The sequence below is a fragment of the Corvus cornix genome, chromosome 5 (assembly GCF_000738735.6).
Source record: "Corvus cornix cornix isolate S_Up_H32 chromosome 5, ASM73873v5, whole genome shotgun sequence".
Classification (NCBI taxonomy): Eukaryota; Metazoa; Chordata; class Aves; order Passeriformes; family Corvidae; genus Corvus; species Corvus cornix.
Window position 1 is genome coordinate 21,009,368 of NC_046335.1, and position 12,979 is coordinate 21,022,346.

Below are 12,979 nucleotides of genomic sequence, written 5' to 3' on the forward strand. Positions count from 1 at the left end.
TAATGGTGAAAGTAAGATCAGGCTGGTTATGTCTCCCAAGATTAAGAAATATGCAAGTATTTCAACTCCCCATTACCACCTGGGAGTTTAGAACATGCAGAGGTGAAGCTCTGATTTGCCTAGAGTGACAGCAGAAAGCAGGGTCAAACCATGACCCATACACAAGTTGTTGTTTCTATAGCCCTTGCTTAGACTGCTCTGCCTCTTTCCCTGCGGGATACTCTTATGTGAAAGCTGCTCTCTGGAAGATTTACATTAGTTTAGATGGAAACCCTGAATAGAAAAGACTTATTTCTATGCACCATGGGGACTGTAACTGAAACACTGTAAGTACATGGCAGCTGCTCTTTGACCCTGGACACAACAGGCTTAATGTCACAGTTTGGAGGCAGAAGAGAAAACATTTCTGGCAGCATTTAACATGGCTGAGGTTTTATTACTAGACAAAAATGCAAACAAAATCAGCTTTTCTGAAAAGCAACGTGTAGTCTCTCTCTCACACACACACATCATACTTCTAGTCCTCAGAAGTCCATGATGTGGGTTCCTTTTAGGGAGAAAAAGAGGTCCGATGCTGTAATTCATGTGCAGCAAGCCAAATATTTCAGGAAGATATGGACAAGCACTGTACCAACAATCTACCCACAAACCATAATTTTTTAAGACAAAAAAGTAAGCATTTTAGACATATTAGACTCAAAGTACATAGACATTAATCATGATGGTCAATGCTTCCTGGTAGTGTCAAACTAATTATTTATGTGCCTCCCTTGCCTGTGCATGTATTTCAGCAAAGAAATCCTAGACAGAAACACAACCATGCCACCAGGCAAGAGCAACATGAAAAGTGTACTGGACCCGATGCCACCAGTGCCAGGTTGTACTGTCAGCTTTGACTTTGTGCACAGACACATTCAGATAACCTAAATTCTATTAACCTCCAAGCCTGTTGGGTGCTTCCAATTAAGCACCCTGATAACCTGGACTGAAGTGACAGAAAGCAGTAAACGCTGGGATTTCAGCAGAACTCGGGCTGTTTAAATGTGGCAACAGTTTCTGACTCAGCAAACTGCTTTGCCTCTCCATGTCCTATTTTCTCATCTTAGAATAAGAAATACAAAAACTGGTTGCTTGCCTTCTATCAGTGCTGTAATGGTCTAAGAAGCTGCATAAAATGCTTTGAGATAGCAATTTAAAAATAGCTAAACAAAAAGTCAGTAAAAGAAAAAGACTTACTAATACAGAATGGCATATAAAATTATTAAAACCACGATAAAATTGCAGTGAGTCTCCTTCTCAGTTCTTTACAGCATAAGGTGATCACCATTTGTGAGGTCAAGGAAAAAAAATACAACCCTCCCATGGGATATACAATTAAGCATATCAAAGAGGTTATTTGAGTCCATCTGTGGCATCTGGCACTGGCCACAGTCAAGAGAGAATACCAGACCAGATGGACCAGTGTGTATGGAAATTCTTATAATCTTCTGTGATTAATTTCTTCCTTCAGGTTGAATACGTCTCTTCAACTTGTGTATCAACATCTAACCAAAATTGGTGCTGACATATCATTGATTGTACTGTGAGCTGCAGCTCAGCATTCTGGGACAGTTTAGTCCCTTGCTCACCTCAACTCTAAAGCAGGATTTCTTTATCAGTGCATTTCTACATTCACTCACACATTTTCCAAGCCTTGTCCTCAGAGATTACTGACAGAGACCATGACTCAACCGTAATTTGAGCCAAAAATCTTTTTTAGTTCCTGAATCTTTGCTACTGTAAGACTGTAGCCTACAAGACTGTAGACTATAAAGACTCCAAATGATTTTCTAATCGTAAAGTGTTGTCCATGAACCTATAGAGCCCAGGTTTGCATGGCAGGATCCTAAAACTTTACCACAAATTCTTTTGGAATGACTGCACTGTTTTTCTGTGATTCAGGCAAAGACATGCAAACCAAGGGTGATGTAAAACAGCAAAGAAAACAGAAATCTTGTCTTTTACAAGAGTCACCTATTGCATACTTTTTTGTTTGAGGATCATATAGGTAAGAATAATAAATTATTTTTAATACTTATTATAGCTATAAATAATTTACTTTAGAAATAATTAGAAATCATTAGTTCTATAAAATGGTGCCATTTCATTATTATAATATATCAGGGACTTTGTTGCCGTATTTTAAACTTCTTGACTAACTAGGCCTTCTGTAAGCATAGTCGAATTCAGCTACATGAAGGCCAGGGACTGAATCATGCTCTCTAGAAGGTGCCCTTGAATCCAGGAATCCAAAAAGGTTATAGAAAAGGGTTGCTGTAGAATGGTTGCCCAGGCAGTGAAATGGGATAAAAGAAAGAGCACCTGCAGATATGACTGCTTTGTCTTTACATAGTATTTAGAGGGAAATAGTCTCACACACAGCCCCTAGCCCTTTCCTGAATCTGAACTCAGCTTCCCTATGGACATGAATTAAGCATCCTAAACCTCAGCAGAAACGTAAAAACCAGACACTGCTTCTGAAGAGAAGAGAGGTTCTCCAAGGAGAAATACTACACATATCCCTATGTACACACAGAGGGGTGCCCTGGCAAAAATGCCCACTATTCAGACACTGCATTTGAACAAACTGCTCCTCTTAGTCTCTTGTTGTGTAACAGAGGAGCACAGACAGGGCAAGCACACACCCTGAGGCACCGCTGCTGACTGCCATGCAGCCCTGCCTTTACCTGGGCCTGTCCTAGTGACCTTCTTAGCAACAGAAATAAAGCACTGCACAGCTCTCCCCTTGCCGAAAAGCAGCAGAATCCATCCTTTCTCCCTCCATAAAAAATGTGCCTTGAATCTTTAGACTGATAGGTAATAAGCTAAATTTATTAATGTCTTGTTCCAGATATTGACAATAAGACTTCCAAAAACACATGGTTAAAAAAAAAATAAAAAAGAAAGCTAAATGGGTGATCCAATCATCACAGTAACTGGACATACAAAACATATGGAATACTCTGAAGTCTAGATCCAAGATCAAAAAAGTGTGTGGGTAAAAGACCACTGTACATTGAACATCAGCAACATGGGGCTCTGGCGGACAAGATGCATATTCCACAGCCTTCTGCAGAGCACTTGAAACTCCTCAGCTCAGATGAAGAGGAGCCAATGGGGCAGCCCCATTGGTGAGCTCTAATACTGCTCCTTCCTGTCCTGTTTCTTTAGTGTATTTTTTCCTCTAGCTTCAAATTGCCTGTGTCTTTTCTTGAGAACTACTTGGGTCTTCAATGGCTCTTCTAATGCTTCCCTCCTTTACTTCTGATCAAAGGGAAAGAAAGCATGGGAATGAATTTACACTTCAGCTTAATTTCCACCTTCCTCCTCTTTTCTCCCTCCTCTCCGCTTTCCCTTGATTGCTAAAATCACCTCAGTGATTTTGTTCACAATTTTTGGTAAAATGAATTGACTGAACAGTTGCAGACAAAATCTAACTTGTGGCAGAAGCAGAAGACAGCAAACAGGGGCAATGGAAGTAGAGGCTGGGGTGATACAGTCAGCTCTTTGGGTCACTGTTCTAAAAAATCCCCTCAGATTTCTAAAACCAGTGAAGAGAAATGTATGTCCATAATGCTCCTTGAAGCAGTGAAGGAAACCATCACCAGCAGCAGAAACTGCTCTCACAAAGGACTGAAACAAAACACTGCATTTAACCACACAGCCCAGGCATTTCCCATGTATTCTTAGGTTGAGAATCAGTATTTCTTTGCAGAATTGGCTTCCTAAAAAGGCACCCATCCTTCTCAGGACATTACAGGGATGAATTCCCAGGACTTCTTCCAAAGAAAGTACCAGGAGCCATACTACTGTAAAGTTCCTTAAATTCCAAGGACCAAATATTCTGGCTGAAGTTTGAAAATACCTTTCCAGAATGTTGGGAAAGAAAAGTAACAATACAGTTCTTTTCCTTTCATATATGTTATGTCAGGATCTAACAAGATTTTAAAAAATCATCATATTTTTGCACTACAGCATAGACAAACTGAATCACCTGGCAATGTAGGATTCACCATCCAGTATATCAAGGTAAGCCAGGAGCAGAGCTAGGGAAAATGTTTGGGGCAGGTTCTTGTCCTCAGTTCTGTTCCATGCTGCTGCTGAGGAAAAACCTCTTCAGCACTGCTCATTAACAACTGGAATATGGCTTCACTGACATCAGTGGCAAAATTTCTTATCAAGGAATGCACAAAAAGCTCAGGTTTTGACCGTTTTTCAAACGGTCATCAAGTATTAATTAGACCAGTAGGGGAGGCTGCTCATTTTGCCAGTGTATATTTCCTAATGACTGGGCCAGGAAAAGTAGCCGAGTATATGGCTTGTTAAGTAGAAAATAACCTGTCTGGAATAACAATTACCTGAACTGAAATAAGCTTTGATATACACCACTGGCAGAATTTGCCACCCTGCCATCTGAGCAGAATTTGTTACCTTGATATTTGGTTACAAGATACATTCTTTTTATACTAAGCAAATGCACATCAATTCTGAAGAACAGGCACCCACATCACCTTATTCTGTTCCAGACTGCTGCAATCCTGGCATGTTCACAGTGCCTCGTGTCAGAAAAGTAAGTTACCAGGTAAATGGATGTTTGTAGGGCACAGACACTTTTTGTCCCTAGATTCTCCACGGAAAAAAAATGTTTCAAAAGAAGTTAGTAAGAATTCTCTGCTCTGCTTCTTTTCTTCAAGCCTCTATAAGGTGCTGAATACATTTCTCAAGGAAAATTAATTTCTTTGTCTTTTCCTTGCCTCTAATGAACTGCCTCTGAATGCATGAGGGGACAGGAAGGAGAGCAGGCTCCATGGTGAGATAATAAAAAGTGAAAAGGCATTCAAAGCCATCAGTATCTTCCAAACTTACTCTGACAGAAATATGCTGGACTGTAGACAGGGGAGCAAGATCAGGGAAACTCAGAATAGCTTTGGCATTCATTACTAAACTACAAAGAAAAGATGACATTGGGGGAGCAGGGGTCCTCCTGCAATCCTACAGAGATGTTACACAAGCACATGACTAGATGTAGGCCACAAACTTAGGACTACACTAGGTCCTATCCAGGCCACCAGCATTCCTAAACACTGTACTCAGTGAACATCAGTGAATGACAAACTCTCCTGTGAAAGCACAGAACATCGTAATTATCAGTAGCATATTCAGAACATAAGAAAAGCTGAGATGAGCTACCATTAGACAAGTAAATCAAGAACAAATAAAGGAAAAATGTCAGGTTTTCTACCTACTGTTTCCATTTTCATCTCACCAGATACTAAAAGATCCACAGTGCTTGTAACTCAGTAAACATGCCTATATAACTGCTAGCTCCAAGAGTCTTTGGAGTGAAACTCTCAGATGATCACCATAACTCAGGGAAGTTACAAAAGACAAAGGCTTTAATCCAAAAAACACAGGGATTCCTAAGTGTTAAATCAGACAGTGAGAATCTTTTTGGAGTAGAAGCCAAGTAGAGACCTTGGCAGAACCCATTTTCTACATGTAGTCCAGTCAATGTAACAACCAAACAAAATTAATCATGTAGTTCTTTTTTTTTCTCTCTTTTTTTTTTTTTTTTTTAATTCTCTTCTTCAGAAACATTTGAATTCTTCAACAGTTTCAGGTCTATCGTATCTATTATGTGTTCTCTCCCTTAACCACCCTGTAGTTGCCTTCCCAATGCTACTCGGGGAATTTCCATACTCTGCTGCTTTTTCCTCGCGCTCGTAGTTGAAGTCTTCACCAGCAGTGGAGGACATTCCACTGGCTGGGATTATTAAGCAAACCAGCTGGAGCAGGAGCAGGAGGCTGCTGTAAATGCAGGATCCAGCCATGACAGGAAGCCATGAAAACCCTCACCAGGCAGTGCAGCAGATGAGAAAGGAAACAAAGTGTTCACCAAATACGCCCAGAAAATCAGTTCTTGTCATGGAGTACAAAGCTAAAGATCAAACTTTTGGAAAAAGAAACCAAACTTCCCCTTCCCTTCCAATGATTTGATCTTCTTAATGTGGATTAATAGTTTTCCAATAATTTGGCCTGATTAATATGCTGAATTTATTCTAAATTCAAAATCAAGTTCCAAGGATAGCATGGAAACAGATTCATTCTGAAGTTATTAAATGGAGCCTGGACTGCTGACTAAACTTATGGTACTCTCTTCCTGAGCCCTCTGGAAAACAAAATCTTCCCTCATTCTTTACTATGTGGTATTCACAGAATAAGCAAAGGGTCTTTTTTTAGCAATATTTTTACGTCTTTCTGATTCATTCACCCTGTCCCTTGATCTACTGCAGACACAAGACCCTCTATAGACTGTAAAATACCTCCCCCTTTTCTGCCCTCCATCATCAAGAATGCAAAAAGATGAAAGATGCAAAACTAAGAGACGATAAAGTAAACCTTAGCACTGGATCAATTTAGTAATGTCCTTTATCAGCCCCACTATTCATGCTTCACAACCACTATAGCTCACACTAACTTCATTTTCATCTTAATACACCATACAGAAAAGCAGCCTAAATATACATCCCCAGATATAAAGCGTATAATCTGTAAACTACAGGAACAGGCAGATCATTTCCATTAGTTTCTTACATAGCAAAACCCACAATTTACACCCAAAGCATATAATTATATTCAAATTCTAAAAGACAGTTTCGGAAGTACTTTAAATTCATAGTTTGGGGGAAAGTCACTCGGGGATATAAGTAGTTGTTTTAACGTGCAAAAACAACACACACACAAAGAATCCAAGAGAAGCAATATGCAAGAGTGGTGAGAGAGCAATGGTGAATCACAGGTCCCTAGCTCCAGTGGCTGCCTGGAGTTCAGCACACCCAGCACTCTGCCAAAATGCTCTCCTGCTCCTTCAGAAACACCAGTGCTGGGATTTGGCACTAGAGCCTGTGCAGGCTTTAAAGCCATAAGGGAAAACATGACTAGGATCTATGTTCAGAATTGAAGGTGTCTTGCTTGTCCTTCAAGAAAAGATACAAGCAGGCTGCCCTTTTAAGGTTCTCTGACACCTAAAGCCCAAGAGGACGACTGGGGTTTCATTCATTTCTATGGCTCCCCGCCATGGATCTCAAAGCACACGGATGCACCAGAACTGCTCACCTCACCTAGGCAAAAAAAATGGTTTTCTCTTCATTTCACAGATGAGGAAAACATGTCAGAAAGTAATGTCTTGTCAAGGTCACAGAACAAAGCAGAGCCATTGGTCAACTGCATGTCATCTTGTGTACAGAGGTTACACAGAAGACATGAAAACAATCTTTTTTTTTTTGCTAGTACAAATGACCTTTCATAGTTATCAAAGCCCACCAGGACAGCAAGTGCAAAAAAAACCCAAACCAACCAACCCAAAAAAAAAAAAAAAAAAAAAAAAAACCGTGAAACCAAACCACACAAAAAACCAAAAAAGAAAACAAGGCAGCCAACCAGCACAGGACCGTCATCCCGGGCAACCACACAGAGAGCTGGTCTTCTTAAAGCACAGCACATGGAAAAGGAAAAAAATAGAAGAATGGTCATCCTTCGTACTTCCTAGACAAAACTTATATTCCTTGCACTTAGAAGCTCCAGCTCTTTATTTGGTTACCTTCTGTACGGCAAATCATGGAACTTCCCCACCACCAGCTGGAGACTATTCTGTTCTTGTCAGTATTGCCACACTACATGACCTAGGTGCATTTTCCTCCTTCTAGTGAGATGTGTAAGGAATTTGGAGCTCCCAACAGCACAGTATATAATAACCCAGTGGCTGTCATAACACTGTTCAAACATATATGGTCATGCCATGGCAAAAGAAGATAAAGAACAAGAAAACAACAAGAGAAACAAGAATTATTAAGATAAAATCGTATTTTAAAATGTAGAAATATTATAAAAGGTAAAATTCTAATTCTGCAGTATTCTGACTACACAGCTGATGTCACTAAACCCAATATTCTTTACAACTTCAATGCCTATACAAGGCATACAGCAGGATCCTTCACCTGTCTTTGAAATGTAGTCACCTCTGCAGCAGAATGTGGCAGTTGCTTGAAAAGTCAGGGCTGTATTACCCAAAAGCAGAAATAAAACAGAAAAGCAACCTCTCTCTAGTCTAAATTGCAAAGGAAATACAAGGAGGAAGAAAGCCCTGATCTAATTCTGACTAGGACTAGCATTCCCACTTTTGCAAAATGTGCTATGAGATACTGAGCAAGCACAAAGTAGCTTTCAGAGGAGGGCCCTTTTAAAAATGTATGAGGAAACTATACCTTTAGCAGCATCAGTCTGAGCAATGTTTCAAAGAGCACAGAGACATGTATCAAAAAAGACTGACAGGGTTCAACAATAACATTAAGTTTCTCACGTCCAGATCTCATAAGACCATTGGGAACTCCTAAGAACAAGTACCAGGTGAACAGACTTTAACATCAGTTTTGGAGATCAATGCAAACTATTCCAAGTTGGGAACAGTTAATATAGTGCACAGAATAAGAAGTGAAAGCACCTGATCAGAAATTGTTTCATGTAAAAGCATGCAAAGGATAAGTCAAATAGCAACCTCATTTTGAGGAAACAGTCTCTGTACATACCCAATTTTTTCTGTGTTCAACTACTGAAAACTGTGCTTTCTCAGAAGAGCTACAGAGTCAGCACAGGGAGGGAAAAGCCCAATTATGATCACTTAAAACTACAAGGGAGTGAGTATAGATGCTTCGATTTCCGAAGAGACAGCTTGAGATAATTTAAGCAGATTTCACCATCCTTTAAAAATAATTAATCATTGTTAATATCTCTGAGGAAAGGAATGTAAACATTCAGGCATACAGCAGCACTAGTCTTTAGCCAAAAAATTAGGCGTCATTGATAGGAGAATAAAAGCAAGCCACAGAAAGTAGACAGACTTCTAGCTTTTCACCTTTGCGGAACTTAATTGCAACCTTAATTTCAGATCTGAGTGAAGTTCATTTTACTGGATCACTGACTGCTCTGTACAGAGTGATTTTTTCCCATTTTGTTAAAGCTACCAACCTTTGCTGAAAGTAATCTCCTGGTGATGGAGGAAACAGGAAAGGTCCTGCTTTGTACTGGGGAATGGGCAGTGCCAAGGATGGGGAATTCGTTTCCTATCACAAAGAAAAGGCAGGATTGCAGGAACATAGAATCTTGAGACGAGTAAGTCACAAAGTCACACTGGAGGAGCAGCAAGGACATATGCGTTTTAAAAAGGGTAAACTGCTAGAGCTGTGTGTGGTAGTCTTTGACACTGGTTTGCACAATACCTGCCTATTTCATGGAAGCACTCTCTTGATTTGTCCAAGCATTTGCTCTCATTTGCTGATTTTAAAAAAGATATAACAGAAGGAAATGCTTCATAAAAATAACAGAACTTCTAAGAATTGATTCAGGCCTGAGAGTTATACCTACAAGATCTGGTGATTGCTCAATACCAGTCCTCACAACAGACCTACACTTTTTCCTGTGACTTGTACAACAGCCTGGGCTAGCCTAGGCCCCACAAAGTGAAAATGAAGAGAAACTACCCCGTGCCAACCACTGCTCCCATAGCTGCAGTGCAGTCCCTGCAGGCAGGGACAATCTGCACAAGGCATCACACATCGCCTCTGTGCAGCCCTGCTCCACAGCCATTAAGCACAGAGAGAGAACAAACAGCTGGAGGAGAAAAAGAGAAAGCAAATTAATTAATTCATCACTAAGACAAAACATGCACAAATCTCTTCATTTTATCTGTCAACCAGAGGCACGCATTATTCATCAGCTGAGGCAATGAGGATGTGGAAAGAGGGGCCGTGAAGTCACTGCTGCAGGCTCTGGTAAAGCAGCTGACCCAGCACGGTGCAAAATAGCTCAGGGGAGACAGGAGGATTCAGCACATGGGAACCTTCAATAAACACAGTCCCAACTTTGTTCCTCCCTCTGTTTCACAAGCTCCTAGTGAAACAAAAAGGAATCATGGCTTTCCCTTCCTATTATTCAGGGATAAAGATTCTGTCAGCCTAGGAATGTCCTCACATGGAAAAAAGATTTGTTCTAACTTGCTGAAGTCCCCTGCCTGGCCAGGCTCACTCCCCTGCTGACAAGGAGGTGAACCTGTTAGAAAGACTTTCTCCTCAAGAAGATGAGCTGTGCCAAATTTTGCATTTGCAGGTTGCAGCCCAACTACCGGAAATCATCAGCTCAGAGATTTCAGAATTAACTCTCATAACACCAGCACAGTAGCGACTGCCAGATCTGGGTCCGGTCCTGCTCAAGATAAGCCACAAGGTTTTCCACTGATTTTAAAGGGGCACTAGACACAGACTCCAAAAAATTGTTCACTGCTTGTGAGACATTTATTTTTCCTCTATGCTAGATATTAATTTGCTTCTTCAAACAGATTGAAATCCACTGGGATGTAGAAGAAAAAAGGAAAATATGTTTAATACAAGACTGAGTCCCGGTGGTCAGCACTGTGAGGCTGGAAGACAACACATCAGGGTGGCCATGATCCTGATCTGATTCATTCCAAAACCAGTATTAATGTAGCCACCAAGTAGAGCAGAAATCAGAATGAATTTCTTATTTCCCTCTAAGAAAAACAAAGAATCAAAATCCCAGGAAACACAGAGAGTGCACAGCCTCCTTGGGATCTGACTCCTCAACGCTGTTACGGATCCAAGTTCCAAGGGCCTCTGTTGTGCAACAGTGAAAGAACACACAAAAATAAACCATGCGTGTTTCCAAGACCAGCTGTCTTTGTGGTCTCCTCTTCCTCTCTGGCACAATCTCTCTCTCTGTCCATCCCACTCACCCCCCTTATATGGCCAAAGGGGGTTTTCATGATGGCTTTGCTACAAGGCATAATGAGGAAAGAAAAAAACCCCAACCAAACAAAAAACCCCAAAAAAACGCAAAAAACCCCACAAAGAAACCAAACAACTCACACTGACTTATGCACTAGTCTGAGCTCCCTAAGCTCTCTATTTCTCTTGGTTCCTTTCTGCAATGAGGACACCAAAAGAATGCCTGTTTCTCATTGAAGTTGATAACAGCTTTTGCTCCTGGCTCTTAAATGAAGCTTTGCTTGACTTTCAAGGCAAATGGAAAAGCCATCAAGGAGAAAAGAACTATAATTTCTTGACCAGGACATAGACTGTAGACTCTCCCACAGACTACTGCCTGCCTTTTACAGCGAAGCCAACCGCTATCACATTTTGTGACATCCTTCTCTCCTCTCCTCAAAAGTGACCTACAAGCCAGACTTCGCTATTCCCTTTCATCACAGGAGAACTAAGCTACAGAAGCTGGGCTGTTGAAATCCCTTTGGGGCAGGGACTGACTGATCCCTCGTATTTCTCACTTTAGCACAACAGGGACTCTCACATGGTCCTCAAGCATTGCTGCAAATAACAGGGCTCCTGCTGCTAGTGATTAATAACCCATAACTGAGTTTCACATGGGTGGTGCTTAACAGATGGTCTTGATGTCTGGCACGGCATTGGTTCCCTTCCCATGTGGGGCCTGAATGTTTCTCTTGCATTTCAGGATGGATGTGAACTTTGGAGCAGAAGTGGGAGTCTAATAGGCTCGAAGGATAGTGCCACTTGTGTCTGCAGAAATGACTGAACACCTCCCCCTCAACCTATTGCACCCAGTGCCACTTCAGTCCTAAGTCCTCGCCTCTGCAGTATGGTGCTATTCTGCAGTGCCCTGGGCTCCCCCTCCCGCACTGCCAGAGCATCCACGACCTACCTTGCAGAACTCCCTGTCACCCTCTTCCAGTGCCCTCCAGCAGCTCTGCCAGAGCACCTCCTGCTAGCACAGCCCAGCTCTGCTGGTGCTCAGTTGTGACCTGCAGCATCTGCCTCCTGGCTTCGTTCCTGAGCCCTTTCCAATGCGCCTCGGCTCATACCTGCAATACCAAGCTTCTTCTACAATTCTGCCAATGTACCTAGAGATTTCAGTGGAGGTCCATTCATCACTGTGCCATTTGAACTCTTCAGACTGCTCTGCTAGTCGTCTGAGCACTCACCCGGGGCACTCCAGGTTTCAATATCCCTGTAACCCTGACAGCCCTGCCAGCACATCCTCATAGTTCTGCTGCAGCCATGTCATGCGACATTTCAACCAGTTGTGCCAGGGCTCTTCCTCCCCTTAGCTCTTCTTCAGTGTTCCTATGACTCAATTCTGATACCAGTTCTTCTTCCTCTGGCCCTGCACAGATGTGATTCTGTAACTGAGTACTTCTATCATGGAAGGCCAGACCTGACCCTGACCTGGAGCCCTGGAGGGAAAGGGCCAGGCCCTGGCCTGCCTGCCTGCCTCTCCCAGCTAATATGACTGAAAGCAGAAGCTAAGGGACACTGGACAGAAGACACGAGAAAGTGGAGATGAGGGAGAGCCCCCATGTCAGCCAGGCCTGGGCCAACTCCTGTCAAGGAGGGGAGACTTGGGAGAGCTGGGCAAGAGGCTGTGTAGGTCCAGCTGCTGAGCATTGCTCAGCATTTCAGAAGCAGGATGCTGGTCTTCTCACTCTCTCTTGGCATCTCTCAGACACCCTCTTACCGTTCTCCCAGCCTGCCAGAGTGAAAACCTACTCCCTATTATTTCCTGCCCCAGGGTTTCCCAGGAAGACAGTATCAGGTACCAAGCAAGAAACCAGGAGCAGGAATGAGACCTCGCCTTTTCTTTTGTACGCCCCTTGCTATCCTCACCCAGGAAGGCTGCGAACGCGCAGGCAGGGGAGGAGCGGCGGCGGCAATTCCCCGAGCCCCCGGCTGGCCCTCCCGCAGCAGGGCGACCGGGAAAACGAGGGTGGCCGGCAGGGAAGATACGCTGCTGCAGTGACCATGTCAGCCGCTACAAAGCCAGGGAGTTAGTTATTCCCCGTCGCAGGACCCCAGCGGGACTGGAGCAGATGCCCTTCCGCCGTCCCGAGCTGTTCGGC

The 12,979-nt window shown here is 42.6% G+C and overlaps 1 protein-coding gene across 41 annotated transcripts in view; it reads right to left on the minus strand.

Moving 5' to 3' along the window:
- The window catches only part of NRXN3 (neurexin 3), a 982,026-nt gene that overhangs the window by 344,725 nt on the left and 624,322 nt on the right, over positions 1 to 12,979 (minus strand). The gene's annotated exons all lie outside the window — the stretch shown is intronic.